The following is a 17,535-nucleotide window of genomic DNA, read 5'->3' on the forward strand; positions in this document are numbered from 1 at the left end:
CTATGGTAGAGAAATAACCTGGTGTGGAAAATACAAATATTCACCTTATTTATTTACATAGACAATCAAGAACTGAAAAAGACCTGCTTCTTATTATCTCAGTATGAGATCTTTTATCTTTCTGCACAGTTTGATTGTTCTCCATTGTAACTTTAATTTAGTTTCAGAAATGTCAACTAAATATTTAAAGAGTAATATATTTATCATACTGCTTATAGTTTAAATAGATTATCTTACGAATCAAGTTCAAATAAAATTCCCAAAAAGATAAGAACCACTACTTAAAACTACTTTGCACTGTTTCCACTAGAAAAGTATGATTTTTTTAAATATTTTTTTGTTTCTCTGTGTCCCCCTCAATATCACTCATAATCAGTGCACTTGTGAGTTTGTTGTTGGCAGTGCCCAATTACCCATTTCGCCTGATACACCAATAACACAGGTCCTTCAATCGCAATCTCTTCATTACAGCTCAGCCCCACCTTATCCCACAATCTCTGCATCTCTGTGAGAATGCATTGGTCTGGCTTGTAAGCCATGCCGCCCTTTACCACCAACTGACTGGTATTATTTCTCTTTTCCCTCCTTTGCTCGCTAAAAAGCCCCATAGGGAAACTGATGCTAGGACTGATCCAATAAATTTGAATGGGACAGTTCACATTCATCTGGCATCTCGATTTTGACGCCAGATGGTTGGCAGGGTTCCCATGTTCGGCACTCAGGAACAATGGATTATGGAAGTGAATGGGATCCACTAATAATGTTAGTCCCATAACAAAAAAAATGAAGAATGCATCTCTTAATATTTAAAGTCACATTAAATCCAATTAATTTAAAGGGATTATCCACCATAAGGTAATTTTAGTACGTACATGCCAGACTTGGTCTTAAGAAGGATCTGTGCTTGTCTTGGGGCTAAATGGCGGTGTTGTGATTCCACTGTAATGCTGCAGATTCCTTTGTGTGAAATGGCTATTTCGAGTTAGAGTTCCCTCCATCCAACTGCAAGTTCAAGGACTCCTTGTTTGTAAGTGTGTGGTCACTTTTCTCCCTCCCACACATCAGTTACCCCATCCACTGAAGCATAGGTGTGCTGCCTTCCATGCTTTGCTGTGAACAATAGACCAGTGTTTTCTAACCAGGGTTCCTCCAGCGTTTGCAAATCTGCAATACCCTCTCTCCCCAAATCTGCAATACCCCTGCAATACCCTCCCCTCCCCAGCAGTCGCTCCACCCATCAAAGCAGACAGGCACCTTTGAACATCTGACTAGTGATGTAATGTCTTGGGCCACACTGCAACCTGGGAAAGCCTGAGACGACACTCATTTGTATGCTGTTAAAATTAAACATTGAGACAAAAATCACATAAGAATTGCGAGACCATCATCACACACAGGTACAGACACTATATTATGAACTACACTAATTTTACAGCCCCTGTAGCACAGTCAACTAAAAAGAATTCCTGGAATACCCCTTTAAGAAAAATCTACTTTTAAGATGACATACAGAAAATAAACTGAAATGATAATGTGTATTTAGTAAAAACATTGCAAGAAACATATTAAAATCAAATCTCTCTTCTCATAAGATCTGTAGTTCACCCTAGTTTGTTTGGACTACCAATAGTACTCAAAGGATTTTCATTTTCACGTAAAAACACTTCATTTCTTCCACTTGCCTATGGTTTTACAATATGTAAATATGAGAGAAAAAACATGAAAAAATACTGTTTTATGTCCCAGTAGTAATCATGGTGGTCATCGTTCAGCTTCATTCCATGGTGTTTGATTAAAAAACTTTCAGATTTAATCCTTTTTCCCCTCTCATTTACTTATTTTCTTTTGTACATTTGGCAAAATGTCAGGCAGATATAAAAGAGTATGAAAAGAAAATTGCAGAGCGCTTCATGGAATAGTATTTCTGATTAAAATCGAAGCAATAGGCCTCCATAGTATTTGTCTCACCTATGTGTGTTGTAAATATTAGTGTGTATATAATTGGGCCCGTGGTACAATATTGAATAGGAGCAGCTGTCACAGGGAAGCTGTCATCAACAGCAATATTTATGTGTAGTATAGAAAGAAAAATCCTGGGGCTTGTGGCACAACCTTTTTGGTGCTAGTTTTGGATGTGCTTTACACAACACTTTATCTCACATCATAACATGGTTTTGGGGCTGACTACCCTTCATCAGATGCATGAGATAAAAAAAAAGAAATGGTAAATAAACAAATATATACATAATGATGTTAATTAGGGATGTCCCGATACCGATACTGGTATCGGTATCGGGGCCGATACTAGCCATTTACATGATATCGGGGACTCGTTTAATGTCCGCGATGCCATGCCCGATACCTGGTGCCGCTCTGCTGCCCCGTTCTCCCGTCCTCCGGTCCGCATCATGACGTTCCATGGAGGAGCATGTGACACGCAGGAAGCAGAGTGACGTGTATGTCACATGCTCCTCCATAGGACGACACGATGCAGACCGGAGGACGGGAGAACGGGGCAGCAGAGCAGCAGCACCAGCACCAGACCCGAGGAGGTGAGCTGCCTGCAAGGAGGGAGCTGCTACTAATGTCTAAGCGGGGGGGGGGGGCTGCTGCTGTCTAAATGGGGGGGGCCTGCTGCTGTCTAAACTGGGGGCACTGCTGCTGTCTAAACGGGGGGGGGGGCCCTGCTGCTGTCTAATGGGGGGGCTGCTGCAGTCTAAAGGGGGGCACTGCTGCTGTCCAAAGGGGGGGGGGCTGCTTCTGTCTAAATGGGGGGCCCTGCTGCTGTCTAAAGGGGGGCCCTGCTGCTATTGTCTAAACGGGGGGGGGGGGGGGCTGCTGCTGTCTAAACAGTGGAGGGGCCCTGCTGCTGTCTAAAGGGGGCCCCTGCTGCTGTCTAAAGGGGGGCCCTGCTGCTGTCTAAAGGGGGGGCCCTGCTGATGTCTAAAGGGGTGGCCCTGCTGCTGTCTAAAGGGGGGACCATGCTGCTGTCTAAAGGGGGGGGCCTGCTGCTGTCTAAAGGGGGTTGCCCTGCTGCTGTCTAAAGGGGGGGGCTGCTGCTGTCTAAAGGGGGGCTCTGCTGCTGTCTAAAGTGGGGTTCCTGCTGCTGTCTAAAGGGGGGCCTGCTGCTGTCTAAAGGGGGGCTGCTGCTCTTTTAAATGGGGGCCCACTGTCTAAAGGGGGCTGTGATCTACAGGGGGGCTGCTACTTATGTCTACAGGGGGGCTGTTGTATACAGGGGGGGCTGCTGTCTACAGGGGGGCTGCTACTAATGACTGCCAGGGGGCTGCAGCTAATGTCTGCAAGGGGATACTACCAACTATTAAAGTTAATTTTACAGCAGAGTCACCTGCACTAACTTGAATTTATAGGTAGATAGCGCAGGTGACCCGGTTTCTACCGCTGCTCACCATGTGGTCATCGGTCTCACCGCCAATGCAAATTTCCTGTTCTGTCCAATGGAGAAGAGAGAAATCTTGGCTCATACTACAGCAGCAGCAGCCTCCATTGTACACAACAAGGACCCACATATCATACGGTAAACAGCGCCAGAAACCGCATCACCCTGGGGTCAGATTCCCTTTAAAATAAAAGTACTCATACTTGGGATTGGCGAGTACTAAAATGAAAGTATCGGTACTCGGTCTTAAAAAAAATGGTATTGGGACATCCCTAATGTTAATACATCTTCATATACCACAAGCAAATATAAAAGGAACAGCAAGCAAAGACAGTGAACCTTGTGTTAAACAATTTAGAGGTACATAAAACACTTAACCCATTAACGACACAGCTAATTTTGACCTTAAAGGGGTACTCCACCGGAAAAAATGTATTATTAAATCAACTGGTGCCAGAACGTTAAACAGATTTGTAAATTACTTCTATTAAAAAATCTTAATTCTCCAGTAATTATTAGCTGCTGTATGATCCACAGGAAGTTCTTTTCTTTTTGAATTTCTTTTATGTCTGACCACAGTGCTCTCTGCTGACACCTCTGTCCATGTCAGGAACTGTCCAGAGCAGGATAGGTTTTTTATGGGGATTTGCTCCTACTCTGGATGGTTCCTAAAATGGACAGAGGTGTCAACAGAGAACACTGTCGTCAGGCAGAAAGGAAATCCAAAAATGAAAGAACTTCCTCTGGATCATACTGCAGCTGATAAGTACTGGAAGGATTACAATTTTTAAATAAAAGTTATTTACAAATATGTTCAACTTTCTGGCACCAGGTGATAAATAAACTGGATTTTTTTTTCCAGTGGAGTACCCCATTAAGGACACTGCCATCATTTTTGCATTTTTGTTTTCTCCTCCTCTCCTTCTTCTAAGAGACATAACGTAACTTTTACATTCACAGACCCATAGGAGGGCTTTTGTGTGACCAAATGTACTTTGTAATGACACCATTCATTTTACCATAAAATGTATGGCTCAAACAAAAGAAATATTATTTTGTGGGAAAATTGAAAAGAAAACCACAATTTTGCAACTTTCGGAGGATTACGTTTTTATACAGTGAACTTTACTGTAAAACTGTGGGTCAATACGATGGTTACATGCTTTTTTATATTATTGTACTACTTAAAAAAAAAAATTTTATTAAATAATTATGTTTAAATTGTCCTATTCTGATGCCTATACCTTTCTTATTTTTCCATATACTGGGCTGTATGTGGGCTCATGTACCGTGATCTGTAGTTTTTAGCGGTACCACTTTTGCGTATATTTGACTTTTTGATTACTTTTATTTCACATTTTCTGGATTTTTTTATGAGAAAAGAGGAAGATTACAATTTTTATTCGGGGAGGGGCTTTTTCACATTTCAAAAAAAAAAAAATTCAGACTTTACATTTTTTATGTCCCTATGGGGGACTACTAAATTTATCACTCAATTGCTAATACTGTTTATAGCTTAGCATTGGCATGGCTTTGATCAGTACTATCTGCAGACTACTTGTATGGTCGGCCAGAAGGCAGACCATACCAGAGGATTGCATCAGAGCAACAGAAGGCAGGTGAGGAGACCTCCGGCCGCCATCTTGACTCAAACTTTAGTGATTGAGCTGCAGGTGATCTGATGAGTCTCGATTAGCCCCAAAAATGCTTTAGAAGCTGTGAAGTGTTAATGGTGGGTATCAATGTGATCGTTGATGTCCGCCATTACCGGCGGGTCCCCGATTGCTGATAGCACATAGTCATACCTGTTGCAGAGTTTATGATTGTTATACAATGTTTAATAAATAATGTAATGTTACTGACATTTATTATGAGATAAGAGATATTTGGAATAACTTATTACTAGCGCCAGAACTTACCCTGCAAGAATATTAAGGCCAAAATGGTCTGTGTCCTTAAGGGGTTAAAACATTAGCTCTTTGTACTTTGAAGAATATCCCAAGGCTTTGAAAAAAAGCTGAACTTTAAAAATAAATGTGTTTTCTTCAAATATTAGTTATGTAACTAAGTGTCAAGCAGACCTCTGTAGAATCCAGTTAAGCCTGCTCTCAAGCCTGCACTCTTCTAGAAAAATATCACTCGCACAGAAATTAAAAAGAAATGATAAAGCTCGCTAGTTGTGAATCCGCCAAAGGACATGCTTTGAGATGAGAAATGACACTGTGATCTTTTGGTACATTACGACCTGTGTATCAAAAAAGTACCAATTACGATGAAACAAGAAACTTGACTCCCCATAAAATCCTGTTTGAAACTACTCCAGGGGACTAAAATTAAATCAGAATGAGCCTCAAGTGGAATGGCACTCTCCATCCAATGCAAGGACAAAATGTTACTTTTAGCTGCTGCACACACCTTTCCCTAATTCACAAGTAAAGCTCAGATTTAATGGATTCTTTGTACAGTATACTTAAAAGACATTTTAAGTTGAAGAAGTAGTCATTTTCCAAGTCATCCTGGGGGAAATTTAAAATGTAGCACTTAGTAATGCTCTTTTGGCTATCCATCTGTACAGTTTCTTCTTGGTAATACAGAGTTCTCATGGAAGCAGAATTTAATTTGCAGTCAGCCACAAGTCGGTGTTAGCCTTTCACTTAGAGATATATCCAAAATGTCTTGCACACAGCATGCTATTCTCAAGCAGATACTTAATGCACTCACTGGAGACCATTTCAAGTTGTGTCTGTACTTTTAAGTGCTGCCATAAATGACTCAATGGCCATGAAGAAAGAACTAAACTTATACAAAGATTTTATTGTGTTTAACCCTATTTTTGTTTGTTGGATATGAACACCTCCTGGAAAACCTTATGAAATAAAAGGGGACTGAAATGTGTAACCATTGTCCAATTGAGCTATATTTAGGTAAATTACATTTTCTCTATAGTAATAAAGCTTGGGCCCTTTAGAGAAAAAAAAAAAGGTACCTTCATTTCAAGTCCAAATATCCACAGGAAGTAGTGAAAAACAGTTTGACTTGTCTGTGAGACTTCCTGCTTTTAAGCTGCGAGAGTCTACAGCAAGGGAGAGACTGGGAGCATGCAAATACGGGGAAGGTCTGTGTCGTTCTCTTCTGTGACTTGAGAATCTGTGGAGGGGAGCGCTCTGCTTTGAGAGCAGGGTGCAGGCATTACTGCTGTGCTACAGTGGGGTGCAGTGAGGAGCAGGGCGCTCCCTCCCAAACTGTGGGCTTTTCCACTGTTTAATTTATTTATTAATTATATAGAGGATGGGATTAACAGCTCTGTTTCTATTTTTGCAGATGACACCAAGCTTTGTAGCATGGTACAGTCTATAGAGGATGTGTATAGGTTACAAGATGACTTGGATAGACTGAGTGTCTGGGCATCCACTTGGCAAATGAGGTTAAACTGGGAGAGTCACTGGTAGAGAAGGATCTGGGTGTACTTGTAGATCATAGACTACAGAACAGCATGCAATGTCAGGCAGCTGCTTCCAAGGCCGGCCAGATACTGTCATGTATAAAAAGAGGCAGGGACTCAAGGGACAGGGTCATAATTTTACCCCTTTATAAAGCATTGGTACGGCCTCACCTGGAATATGCTGTTCAGTTTTAGTCACCAGTTCATAAAAGGGACGTTGTGGAGCTGGAGAAGGTGCAGAGATGCGCGACTAAACTAATATGGGGCATGGAACATCTTAGCTATGAGGAAAGATTAAAATAATTACATTTGTTTAGTCTTGAGAAGAGATGTTTAAGGGGGAATATGATCAATGTATCTCAGTATATAAATGGCCCATACAAAAAATATGGGGGGGAAACTGTTCCAGGTTAAACCCCCTCAAAGGACATGGGGGCACCTCCTCCTTCTGGAGAAGAAAAGGTTTAGTCTCAAGGGGCGACACGCCTTCTTTACCATAAAAACTGTGAATTTATGGAACAGTCTACCCCAGGAACTGGGTGTGAACATTTTAAAAAAATTCTCTGTAGTGGTGCTGCCTTGGTGGATTCACATGCGGAGTCAAGTTCGGATACAAGTAGCACAAATTTTTTCCATACACGGAAACAGTACAGGAAAACAGCAAAACACATTTCCAGGGTATGTTCCCTCTTTTTCAATTGCAAAGGTGTACAGAATTAACACAGTGTGAACTTGCATATACAAAAATAAGGCGCCAAAGACAGCGGAGGTCAAGGTGGGTGGCACTGGGGGTTAGCCCCGTACACCTTGAGAATACAAGATGTGACATTTAATATAGATAAAAATAAACTGTGGATCAATGTGTTGATTCAGTTTCATTGTGTTCACATTGGTTCATTCTTTGTGGAAAAATTTGCATTCTATTTTGTGTTTCGGATGACTTTGAGTAAGGAGGTTAGTGGGATTTCCCCGCTGAAATTTTCATAAAAGAGGCGACCAATCAGGTTGTGGAGCTGTGGTGATGTCACGTGGTGGTGACCAATGGTATACGTCTGGCATTCTTTTTTTTTTTTAAATGGTGTTTTGCCGCGATTTGTAGCGGAACACGTGATGAGTGTGCGACCAATAGGTGCACAGATCCCGGTTTGTGTTGTAGTGAGTTTCGTGATGTTTCGGTTCATACCCTTTCTACCCCAGGAACTGGTCACAGCAGGAACAGTTGAAAGATTCAAAAGAGGGTTATATACATTCCTAGAACAAAATAACATAAAAAAATAAAAACCCACCCCATCCCCTTCAATACGTTTTCTAAACTTGATGGACATATGTCTTTTTTGAACCGTACTAACTATGTAACTATGGAAGGGGACAGGCCAGGGATGGGCTGGGGGCAGAATACTGATGAGGCAGGGGAGCCGTGTGAGCCAGCTCCCCACCACCACCCCCATTGCATGCTGGAGCCCAATGGAAACTGAATTACCACAGGGCACAGAGAATTGTAAGTGCATAGTGAGATTATAGGGGGACAGACAGCCAGTCTGCCAGATGACTGCACTATCCTTTTACCACTGAGGTATAAATACAACTGGTGGCTTTATCATATAAATTAACTTACTTGGGAGCTCAGTGAGGGAAGTGTTCAGAGCCATGTTTGTGGCAGGTGCTCCAAAAAAGGCATACTCTTGCCCCATGGTGTTTACCTCCTCACCAATTGCAGCACACTCGTGCTCCCCTTTACACTTAGCATCAGATTTTGATGTCTTCTAAACCTTGATCTCTGTCTGCAGAACTTCACATACTGAGTGATAACATCTGATTTGCTAATGTATTTAAGAAAAGTCTTATAATTTTATCCAGTGTCACTTTTTTTTCCTTTTCTCAGAACCAATATACTTTACAAATTGCCTTTGTCGTATTATACATTTATGGAAGTGGTCTCTAGAAGCTTCTAATGCTGTTAAGCTTTTTATGCACATGAAATATCAACAGTTGGTGATTAAAATGCAAGTAAAACCCATCCTGGAGAAATCTGACTGATTTCATTTATAAGACTATGTGACCCTGTTTCAAATAAAGAATATATAATGATATTATTATTAATAGCTACCATGGTTTTACGAAAGACAGAAAATCTCAAACTAAACTGAATAATTTTATAAGATGGTAAGTAGGGGAAGGGCAAATGTATTTAAATGGGCACTGTCACCAAATTTTTATTTTGATATGTTGTAGTACTTATGTACTACAACATATCTCTAATATGCTTTAATATATATTTTTTTTTATTAAAATGGTTTAATTTGCATTTAAAAACCAACCACTAGGGGTCTCCCTCCTAGAGGCCGGCTGAAGCCTGGCGTGACATCACGCTTGAATTCGTACCAATGCCGGCCGGGCATCGGTCTGAATTCGGTCAGGCTGCGCTCACTTACTGCCTGTCAATCAGACAGGCGGGAGCGAGCGCTTTGGAGGAAGAGGATGGGCTCCCTGAGGCAGGCTCCCTGGCCTCGCACGCTGGCCCCGGCTCCCGGGGACAGGTAAAATATTATGCCAGGGGGGTTGCGGGCTGCACGGCGGGAAGCGGGATGAGCAGCCATCACAGATACGGTGTTAGCCTATACAGTATGCCTCCAGTTGTTTCCCCACTACAACTCCCAGCATGCCCTGACAGCCAATAGATGTCAGGGCAAGCTGGGAGTTGTAGTGGGGAAACAGCTGGAGGTACACTGAATAGGTGAACTGAGGGGGGGTGAGTGGGTTGAGTGGGGTCGGGGGGGGGGGGTTGCAGGCTGCGCGGCGGGGAGCGGGATGTGCGGCCATCACAGATACAGTGTTCACCTATACAGTATGCCTCCAGCTGTTTCCCCACTACAACTTCCAGCATGCCCTGACAGCCAATAGATGTCAGGGCAAGCTGGGAGTTGTAGTGGGGAAACAGCTGGAGGTACACTGAATAGGTGAACTAAGGGCGGAAGTGTGCCCCCCCAGCAGGCATCAGTGACGTTGTGCCTGCTGGGGAAGTCTGCCTGGTAGTGAGCACACTACCAGGCAGACAAAAGGCATTTTTAATATGTAAAAAAAAAAAAAATTTAAGGCAGGGAGGGGGTTAGGGATAGATGGCAATAGGCAGGGACATAAAAAAAAAAGGATGGTTGTACACCCTACGCCCGGTCCCGGTGTTTAAAACGGGGTCACACTGTGACCCCGCATTACACCGGGTCGGTCCCGGCTGCTATTCATAGCCGGGACCCTGAGCTAACAGCGTGCAGCACAGATCGTTGTGCCGCACGCTATCAACCCTTCAGACGCGGTAATCAAAGTTGACCGCCGCGTCTGAAAGTTAAAGTAAACGCTTCCCGGCAGCTCAGTCGAGCTGATCGGGACATCCTGATAAAATTCAGATGTCCCGATCAGCTAGGACACGAGCGGAGACCCCCTTTCCTTGCTCTGTCGTGTCCGATCTGGGTTTGATTGCTCCAAGCCTGATCTACAGGCTTGAGCAATCGAGCCCCTATCTCGCTGATCCATGTAAAGCTATGGCTTTGCAGGGATCAGCATAAGAGATCAGTGTGTACAGTGCCATAAGCCCCTATGGAAGCTATAACACTGCAAAAAAAAGGGTAAAAAAAAAAAAAGATAACAAAGGTCATTTAACCCCTTTCCTAATAAAAGTTTGAATCCCCACTTTTCCCATAAAAAAAACTGTGTAAATAAAAATAAACATATGTGGTATTGCCAGGTGCGGAAATGTCCGAACTATAAAAATACATTGTTAATTAAATCGCACGATCAATGGCGTATGCGCAAAAAAATTCCAAAGTCCAAAATAGCGTATTTTTGGTCACTTTTTAAATCATGAAAAAATTAATTCAAAGCGATCAAAAAGTCTGATCAATAAAAAAATTGTACAAATAAAAACTTCAGAACATGGCGCAAAAAATGAGCCCACATACTGGCACGTACGCAGAAAAATAAAAAGGGGATAGAAGATAAGAATTTTTAACATATACATTTTCCTGCATGTAGTTATGATTTATTTCCGAAGTACGACAATATCCAACCCATATAACTAGGGTATCATTTTAACCGTATAGACCTACAGAATAAAGATAAGGTGTTATTTTTACCGAAAAATGCACTGCGTAGAAATGGAAGCCCCCAAAAGTTACAAAAGGACATTTTTTTCTTCAATTTTGTCGCACAATGAAATTTTTTTCTGTTTAATCGTGGATTTCTGGGTAAAATGACTAATTTCAAAAATTGAAAGCGTTATGATTTTTAGAAAGTGATGAGGAAAAAATGAAAATGCAAAAACGGAAACCCTGCGTCCTTAAGGGGTTAAGCTTTTCCTTCATAGACACCTAATGGTAAAATATTATCTATAGCAGTGTTTTCCAAGCGCAGTCCTACATTACCCTTGAAAGACTAAGGAAACCCTGAAAACATGACCTGTTCGGGGGACTTGAGGATTAGGCTTGGGAAACCCACACATATCTATATCTATCTATCTATCTATCTATCTATATATATATATATGTATATATCTGTGGAACATTCAGTAGCTGATAAGTACTGGAAGGATTAAGATTTTTAAATAGAAGTAATATACTAATCTGGTTATCTTTCTGGCTCCTGTTGATTAAAAAAAAAGTTTCCACTGGAGTAACTCTTTAAAGGGAATCTTTAAGCTACATTTGTAGCTAAGAACTGCAGATACAGTTAGATAGCTATAAGGGTACAAAAGCAAACTGTACCTTTCCTGGAGCTGATGGTCATTGCCAAACATATAAAATAGCCTTTTTTCTTAGCCAAGTGTCAAGGATGCAGGGTTGAGCTGCTCAAGTGCCACTGAATATGTCATAATATTAATAGGAAACTTTGCCAGTGAAAACTCAGATCCATGTCAAATCTGACGACAATCTGCTCTTCCAGTATGTGAATGGGGCATTTGTAACTCCATTCGCATGCTACAGAAAACTTACATGGAAAAATGCTGTGCAAATAAGTAGTATGCTACATAATCCTGCAGATGCTTCCAGTTGATTTGCCAGCCATAGCAAAAATCTTAAAGAAAGCTCCAAGTTTCTGCCTTGGGTCTGGTTGTTACATTTATACCTACACCTAGAGGGGCTATTTTATTACCCAAAAAAATGGTGCTCAGATTCAAAAAAGTATATATTTTTTCTATTTTCGAGTGTAGGAAGTAAATAAAAATAATGTGTAAAATCAGTAGAAGAAAGAATACTGCACAAAGGCACCTTATGCCAACATATCTAGAAGGGATGCACACATATGAGAACAATAGAAACCTAATATTAGGTTGCCAACTGTATATCAGACAGTCTTTTAAAAAACTGGCAAAGATTTTGGTTCTTGACCTATCAGCAGTTTTTAAATAATTCTTAATCTTAAAATAATCTTAATCAGTCACAATATTTTGATGTGCTGCAGATTTTTTGTGTGTAGGAGGCAGGATAATATATGCATACATTCTCTACGCTTCAATTATGTACTACATGGAAAGTTTGGAAATGTAATTTCTAAGTAATTATTGCTGTAATAATTAATATAGAATTACTTTCGAAACAACTTACATTAAAGGGGAGCTCCGGTTTAAACAAGTAGAAAACAAATGTTTTCAAATCAACTGCCTGAAAGTTTAACAGATTTGTAAATTACTTCTATTAAAAAATCTTAATCCTTTCAGTACTTATTAGCTGCTTTATAAAACAGAGACATTTGAGAATGTTATTTTTTTTCTGACAACAGTGCTCTCTACTGACACCCCTGTCCATGTCAGGAACTGTCAAGATTAGAATCATATCCCCAAAGAAAACCTGCTCTGGACAGTTCCTGACATGGACAGAGGTGTCAGCAGAGAGCACTGTGGTCAGACAGAAAAGAACTTCACAAATGTATCCGTAGTATATCTTTCGTATACAGCAGCTGATAAGTACTAGAAGGGTTAAGATTTTTAAATAGAAGTGATTTACAAATCTGTTTAACATTCTTGCACCAGTTGATTTGAAAACATTATTTTTTCCACCAAAGTTCCCCTTTAAAACTCAGATTTATTTACAAATTAACCTTTTTCAGAATTGCCCAATAATGTAATTATGTAATACAGTAAATTAATAATAATGCCCATGTGCCTCCAATGTAATTTAGTGACTAATGCCCAGGAGATAATAACTGAATGTATATTTACAACCTAAATAAGTAACATTAACCCATTAACCAGGGATGGACAGAGCAAAACATTTATTTATTTATTTGCAGGAGATTATCATTATAAAACTTGTAAAACCCAGAAATAGGTACACTCCCTCAATGTTCTCTCTCTGGATATTACTTCATTATGACACCTGTACACATAGACGTGTTAGCCCGGTCCTCAAATAATTTACGGATAACAGCATGTATCTGCATCCTGAGGCCTGAACTTACTAATCGCACTATACAAGGCCCAAATAATCCCAATACTCTAGGAACACATTTATTATCTACTTCAAAGTCCAATATAACAAATATTCCCCTTATTCAGTGACCATATACTGGACTGGGAGATATTAGTATTATATAGGAGCTCTGCAGACCATATAAGTGATTACAGTTACTTCCAGTAAGTCTTTTCTTTTCATTTTCTTCTCGATTTGACTCGAATGGCCATAAGAACTTCTTTCAACTGTTTCAACTTGTCTCCTCAGAATATGGTGCCCCATTAGTGTACCATATGGCAATAATGTCCTCACTAATAATGCTACAACTGTGCCCCCCACTATTAATGTGCCCTCCCACCTATTAATGCTCACTGTGCCCTATGTAATGCTCCACTGTGCTGTCAGGCAATCACAATGCCCCCTTAACCCCATAGCGTAATAGTTCCCCTAACCTGAATAATGCCCCCTGTGCAGTAGTAACATTTTCTACTGAGCCCCAGAAATGAATAGTGCCCCATGAAAAAATGATGTTCCTCTGTGCCTTAATATAGTAATAATGTCTACTGTGCCCCCATCCAATAATAGTTGCCTATGTGCCTTTATTTAGTAATTGTTGCCCCTGTGTCCCTATATAATAATGTTCCCTCTGTCTCTATATAAAATCTGATGCAGAGGGAAGTGGAGGCAGTAGCATGCACCTACCTGGTCCACGCTTCTGCCTCCACTCCCCACTGCATCAGAAATTTATCTGTTTGGATCACATTGAAATAAAGAATCTTCTATCAAGTTTACCTGGTGAGTGTTCTGTACTTGTCTCTTTGCATCTGTAAACACTGTTGGAATCTTTTGTCTCACAGGCAGCACAGCCACCATTGATATATTATTGTCTCCATATAATCTGTCTCGCCCCTTGTACCCCCACATAGTAAAAATGCCTCCTGTGCCTCCATATAGTAACCTGTTCCCCTTCTACAGTAATACTGCCCCCTGTACAATTATATAGTAATAATGTCTTGTTTTGCCCCATACAGTAATAGAGCCCCCTGTGCCATCATTCCTATGTCACATAGTTGCCCCTGTGCCCTGTGCCCTGTGCCATAGAGTAATAATGAACCTTGTAATTCTAAAGAGTAATAATGCCTGACTTGCAGAAAGGACTTGCTGTTTGCCAGTTTATTGTAAAGAAATGTGTCCTGTGGCTGTGCCAAGGACGATCCCAGAGCTATCCTCAGGGTGAAATCCTTACTATATATATATATATATATATATATATATATATATATATATATATATATATATATATACTGTATATGTAGATATATCTATATATATAAAACTCAACGTGTGTGTGTGTGTGTGTATGTGTGTTTGTATGTACGTGTGTGTGTATGTTCCAGCATCACGTCCAAACGGCTAAAGATATTAACATGAAACTTGGCACACATGTTACTTATATGTCAACAACAAACATAGGATAGGTGATTTAACCCTTACTCACCCCCATTTGCCAGGGGCGGCGTTTATGTTTAAAGTCCCATACAAGTCAACGGGAAATATATGTTACTGCATAACTTCCAAACGGCTTGAGATATTTCGATAATACTTGGTCACGTGTTACTTATATGTTCTCTTAAAATATAGCATAGTTAATTTAACCGTTAACTACCCTCATTTATGAGGGTCGGGGTTTTTGTTTAAAGTCCCATTCAAATCAATGGGAAAAGTATGTTCCCAAATAACTTCCGTACAGCTGGAGATATTTCAATAACTGGTACACATATTACGGGTCGGGATAGGAGGTCGACATAGGAGGTCGGGATAGGAGGACGGGATAGGAGGACAGGATAGGAGGTCGAGATTGGAGGACGGGATAGGAGGACGCGATAGGAGGACCGGGATAGGAGGACTGGGATAGGAGGTCGCGATAGGAGGACGCGATAGGAGGACGGGATAGGAGGACTGGATAGGAGGACGGGATAGGAGGTCGGGATAGGAGGTCAGGATAGGAGGTCGAGATAGGAGGACGGGATAGGAGGTCGAGATATGAGGACAGGATAGGAGGTCGTGATAGGAGGATGGGATAGGAGGACGGGATAGGAGGCCGTGATAGGAGGACGGGATAGGAGGAAGGGATAGGAGGTTGGGATAGAAGGTCGGGATAGGAGGATGGGATCAGAGGACGGGATAGATGGACTGGATAGGAAGACAGGATAGGAGGACGGGATAGGAGGACGGAAAAGGAGGACAGGAAAGGAGGATGGGATAGGAGGACGGGATAGGAGGACGGGATAGGAGGACGGGATAGAAGGAAGGGATAGGAGGTTGGGATAGGAGGTCGGGATAGGAGGATGGGATCAGAGGACGGGATAGATGGACTGGATAGGAAGACAGGATAGGAGGACGGGATAGGAGGAAGGAAAAGGAGGACAGGAAAGGAGGATGGGATAGGAGGACGGGATAGGAGGACGGGATAGGAGGACGGGATAGGAGGTCAGGATATGACAACAATATATGAGGACGGGATGTGAAGTCAAAAGCTTCCTCCTTTGTTTATTTTCCTCCCCAACAAGGATTAGGAAGGAAAAACTGGGCAACGCTGGGTACTCAGCTAGTACATACATAAAATGCAGGCATTGTTTTCTGTTATCACGCTTGATAAATGGGCTATCACAGCCTGGAAACGTCGCGTGTACTAAATATATTTTAAAAATGATTTGATATTGAAAAATATAATTTGTCTGACAGGGCTATCCAAGGTCTCAAACCCTCCTTGTGAATTTTGTCTACTGTTTACTCCCACCCTCATGCATGTGAGGATCCACAGCAGTCAGTGTTTCATTTCAATGATATGGCCTTCAAGCATTTATATGGAACAACTCCATCCAAATAAGTAGTGCTCTTTTCTCTCAATTTAATGATGGCTGGAAGAAATCATCATGGTGGTCTAGGCCAGGTGGAAAAGAAAAGGAAAGTGAAAAAATCTTATTAGAGATGACATAATCTGTGAGTCACTGAATGTAACTGTTATCACATACATTGTCTGCAAAACCTGTATAGAGCTGGTAAATGCTACTATATTATAACTATATTGAGGGGGGTATGATGGTAATATGTACTCTTGATGTGCTGGTATTTGTCTGTTTAAATTTTGTAATAGTATGGTGGTAAATACAGTATTTAGTTACTATATGGTGGTTATTTGTGGCCATGGTGGTAGGTACTATATGTCACTTTTAAGGTAGTAATATTGGTCTCCCTATACTGAATTTGGTCAGTATCAGTATGATGGTAATGTATATAGGGGTAATATTTGTGCCTTGTACACTTGTGTAATTGGTAATATTGATCTAAAGGATTTGATTAGAAAGAGTATGACGGGAATGTGTATGGAGTTAACATGTGTCCCTTGTATACTAGAATTATTGGTTATTGTATGACTATTATTCAGAGATATACAGTATTATGATGTGTAGAAAATTGTCATATAGTTATGTTGTCTTGTATTTGTGTATGTGTTTATTTATTTATTTAGTTTAGATTAAACAAATGCTGCATTTATCATAGCCTAAGGTTATACTATCTATACATGCAGCAATGGATTTTGCTGTGTAATTTATGTTTGTAGCCAAAACAACACTTTCTTGGCACATTACCAAGGAGATTTCAATTAGTTTTTTTTCTGTAATTCCATTAAAATAGAGACAAACAGTCTATAGGTTTAGTACATAAAATGGCAGTAATTCATTTCAAGCAGGCAACTGCTTTTACTCATAGCATGATTTAAAGAGGTTACCCACTTAAAATGCATTTACACCATTTTATGAGCTGGGGGGGGGGAGGAAACTTTTGTAAGGGCCTATTACATGAAGAGATTATTAGTGTAACAGGCAGATATTGCACTGTGTAAGAGCCCCAGAGATCAATGCTATCCTGTATGCAGTATCATTGCTACTCAGCCTCACATGGGCCTGTGTACAGAGAGGATGTAAGGCCCTGCCCCTTTTATCTGTATGAAGGCTCCTTACAAAAGCGCTGATGATTTAACTCTAAATAGCATTACTGGTGCTAGAAATTTTAACAGATTTGAAAAAAATCGTAATCCTTCCAGTACTTATCAGCTGCTATATGCTCCAGAGAAAGTTGTAAAGTTATTTTCCGTCTGTCCACAGTGCTCTTTGCTGACACCTCTGTCCCTGTCAGGAACTGTCCAGAGAAGTAGCAAATCTCCATAGCAAACCTCTCCTGCTAAGACC

The sequence above is a fragment of the Hyla sarda genome, chromosome 1 (genome assembly GCF_029499605.1).
Source record: "Hyla sarda isolate aHylSar1 chromosome 1, aHylSar1.hap1, whole genome shotgun sequence".
Taxonomy (NCBI): Eukaryota; Metazoa; Chordata; class Amphibia; order Anura; family Hylidae; genus Hyla; species Hyla sarda.